We start from the raw sequence: 4,280 nt of genomic DNA on the forward strand, positions 1-4,280 counted from the left end.
CGAGGGAGTGCCGACATTGATTCATGCGTTAATGACTCTTCATTGCTTACATTAATCAATGGGTGATCAATGAAAATAGCACTTAGAAAAACGGAATACTGATTTTCTGTGTGATTTTCATTATACTACAATATAATGAAGTTAAATGACTAGGTTCTGTTTAGTTATCACAACTGTCATTATTTTATCACTATCATTATTGATTATCATTTTAGTATTTCAGTCTTGTTTTTCCTTTATTTATTTGTTCGTGTTTGCCTTTTACCCCTGAACGTAGTCAATCCACTAGTTGTAGTGATTCTAGTGAGGTTATGGTTTCTCATTCAAATATTATTTGGTCTTGTTTTTGTATATATGAACAAGTGTGTGTTTTTGTATTTGCGTGTCAGCAAGTAACCTCCGTGTTAATTAGAATTCAGGTCACGAGAAATGAAGCGACCAACTAAGAGTCCTCTGGTTCTGAATATATATTTGTTTCAAATAGGTTCAATTCTCCTATTTTTCTTATTCTTATCTGGAACAGATAAATCAGTTATAATTGTAAAGGCAGACTTGTGAAACCTGGACGAAAGCTTCAAAGAGACACTAATATTAATGGAATGGTCCTCTTTAAAATAGCTGAATAGTATTACACTTTACTCCATTGAAGCTAAAAATATAGCATCCCACTCTTTTAAAGAAAAATGTAAATATATTACACTCCATTCCATCAAATACAAAAAGGTATTACATTCCATTCCATCCAAGATGAGAAAGATATTATATGTTTCTCCAACAAAGACATAAACTTTTGCATTCTAGTCCACCGAAGACAGAAAGGGTCACCGCGAAAGACAAACAGTATTAAAAAGCACTCCATCACTTCATTCCATTTAAGAAAATAGTTATTTCATTCCACTCCATCAAAACAAAATTACTATACTCTAATCTGACAAAGACAAAAATAGATTTTATACTTAACCCCATCGAAGATGAAAAAGATATTTAATTCCACTTCATTAAGGACAAAATAGGAATTGCATTCCATTCCATTGAAGAAAAAACTGTTGCATTCGACTCCATCAAATGCAAAATGTAATAGAAACCACCCCATAAAAATAAATATGGAATGGAAGTGTTACCAGTTGTGTTCTCCAAAATACCTTTTGTTTAGATTCAGGTAATGAATTTTTTAAAAATTCTTTGTCTTCCCAAATATATTTTTTGTAATTAAAAATTTTATCTTTATGTTACAAACGGTTAATCTTGGTAGAATTTTTTTTATTTTATCTATTTATTTATTCTTTTGTCTTTTTTCCTTTAGAGGACTAGGGGTGATATTGATAAGCGTATACTGTATAATCGTTAGACTTAAGCTTGATTACCCTATTTTCTGTTGTTTATGACGAACCAATTCATTTGACTGAGGGTCAAATAACTCGTTGATTTCAGAAATTTAGCTGGAATAGGCGGACGTATTGGATTGAGATAAGGATCCAATAAAATGAATTTTCTATTGGTTCCAACAACCATATAATGCTTATGTGAAATTTTGTTCTTCTTAGTCCTGAAGATTGGATATGAAACTGTATTCCACCTTCGATCAAAGGGATTAACCGGTGATGAGGTGTGGGACAGAGGTAGATGGAGAAAGCTGACCAGAAACATTGACCCCACATAGAAGTGGGAAAAGATGTAGACAAAGAAGAAGAAGACGAAGAAGAAGAAGAAGGAGAAGAAGACTGTATTCCACCACGGGAACGAAAGGGGAAAGTATTGGAGGCGGAAACGAATTCTATTTCGTGCCAACCGTGGCGCACTTCATCCGGCTTCTTCCTGGAGCCTTATTATTGACTTGAATGGCTTAAGAAGAATACGCATTGGAAAAAAAAAGAAAAAAAAATTGCATGAAATAACGCAATTTAAAACGGTATAAAATACAGTTATTATTGAATATGAAATACATTAATGAGTATTTTCTTATCACACAAAAGGGTAGAAATACATTGAAGCTAAATAGGTAGGTGTATTAGTATCGTGCAGAAGTCAATTCATAACGTATTTTATACAGATTTTTCGCTTCATAGAGATGGGAAATTATTTTTTAACGTACTGCTACTATCAACAAAGATATTTTTCACATTATATTAAACAAAAAAATTTTTTTAATTACTACTTTAATTCTAATAAGATTTTTGATTATACACATTGAATTTGGAAAAAAACATTGTCTACTCCAAGGTTGATATTGATAAAATTGTTTCTCTGGTCCGAAGAAATATAGTGCTTTTGTTGTGCTATACGTTTAAGTAGGTTTTGCTGATTTATCAACACCAACCCCCAGGAGGATTCTTTTACTATACCGTTATCATTTATAAGGCTGTTCTAACTCTGGCATTTGGGTATGAAAACGCTACTGTTAGATTTAGTATTTTAAGCGGATGGGTGATATGGTCAGAGCCTGGCATGTATGGTAAATATAAATATTGTCATCAAGTTTGCTATATCACCACTGGAATATAAAGATTATTTGCCAAGTGAGAAACATTTGCTTTTGTCATGAAAAGTAAAGTAACGCCCAAAACTATCTATACGTGTACTATATCTAGTCACAAAAAAGGAAAGTAACGTCCAAGACTGTCTATACATGTAATATATCTAGTCACAAAAAAAAAAAAAAAAACTTCAGGTTTCTTGTTGTTGATTGTTTTATTTGATTATAATTATATCTTAAACTAATTAGATCATAGTTAATAATTTTACGATACATTTTAAACTAAGAATTATTCATACTGTTAACAATTTTCACATCTAAAACAATATAGCGCTGTTTACACCTATTCCAGCTGTAAACTTTATTCTGTTTAGTGCTTTCGTTTAACGAGTTTAAGATTCAACAGAAAATTAATAGAAATTTACCAGAAGAGACACCTTTTCTGGTACAATTCAGGAACTTGAATGAAGGAAGACCCTTAAATCAGAACTCTGTGGTGTAGGCTACCTTAACAGTTCCTGTTCTTAAACCAGATGGCTCTCACTCGCTGTCAAAAGTAAAAGGTAACCCTTTTGGCTTATGTGTTTGAAAACAGTAATCAGAGTGATGAGAAAAGTAACATGCCTTACTTGGATTTTTTTTTTTTTCTGAAGCTGAACTGTCTACCTTTTCGGTTCCGGGAATTAGGAATCTTTACTGGTTTGGAAGACAGTTCACTTCCTTGTTCTTAAATTGTTAATTCTATTTTTGTAAATTTCTATATCTTCTTTATGCACTTGTTAAAGTACTGGCAATATTACTCCGTAAGTATGTGTTTTATGTCAGCTATAGCTCTATCAAATACATCTTTTGGCAAAACGTCTGAATAAATTTTCTGAAAGTAATCATCTATTCCGTGGTTTGGATTGCCGTTAACAAGAACAATGGGGCTTGTGATGCTCTTACAGTTTCCTTTGTCATGCCCAGACCTAGACTCTGATCATAAAGTACGTATCATTTATTCTGCCACCATTGCTGCTTTTTATTCACTGTATTATTCTTGAAGCAATGTTTCTAAATTTAAACAGGGGAATTGATGGACCATTTCTTAGTATTAATATTCAACTACCACCCTTTGTTAAATTGGTTTGAGATTGGCCGTGCTCAGTGCAAGACACGGGTTCTTGCTCTTGCCAGCAGCCCATAGCAACATTTCTATCTTGTAGATTGTTATGAGTGGTTACTAATAGGCATTGTACTGGCTACGGGAATGTAAAATCTGGTGTTCCTGAGAGTAGTTACTGTTCCATGCCCTTGGCCATATTTTATAGATGTGACACGTGGTTTGGCATGGAAAATAAACGTGTTGGTTATTAAGATGTCAGATGGCATCCACCAAATATAGACCAGTGGCTGCTGAATCCTGCAGCAGACAGTTAGCTACAAATTAGGAATGGAAAATGAAATTAAATCCTAGCACAACCCAAAAGTACGACTGTTAGTAAGCCTAGGTCATTGAATCCTCATACCTCCCCATCTAGGTGTTCTTTTTATATTCCCCATGGTTCGAAAAACTACATACAGCCCATTTAATATACATGTCATTTTTTTTTATTACAAACGCAGTGATGAAAATCGTGATATCAGGAGATTTTTAAGATTTTTGGAGAGCTGTCTATACTGAGAATGTTTTTCGATTATTCCCTTCTGCTATAATTTTCAATATTGTTTTCCTGTCTGATCTTCAGTGGTTTATTAAAGCCCTTATTTCTGAAATTGATATTAATCTCTTGTATTGACAAGCAAGCAGTAGAGCGACTTGCACAGA

The sequence above is a fragment of the Palaemon carinicauda genome, chromosome 8 (genome assembly GCF_036898095.1).
Source record: "Palaemon carinicauda isolate YSFRI2023 chromosome 8, ASM3689809v2, whole genome shotgun sequence".
Classification (NCBI taxonomy): Eukaryota; Metazoa; Arthropoda; class Malacostraca; order Decapoda; family Palaemonidae; genus Palaemon; species Palaemon carinicauda.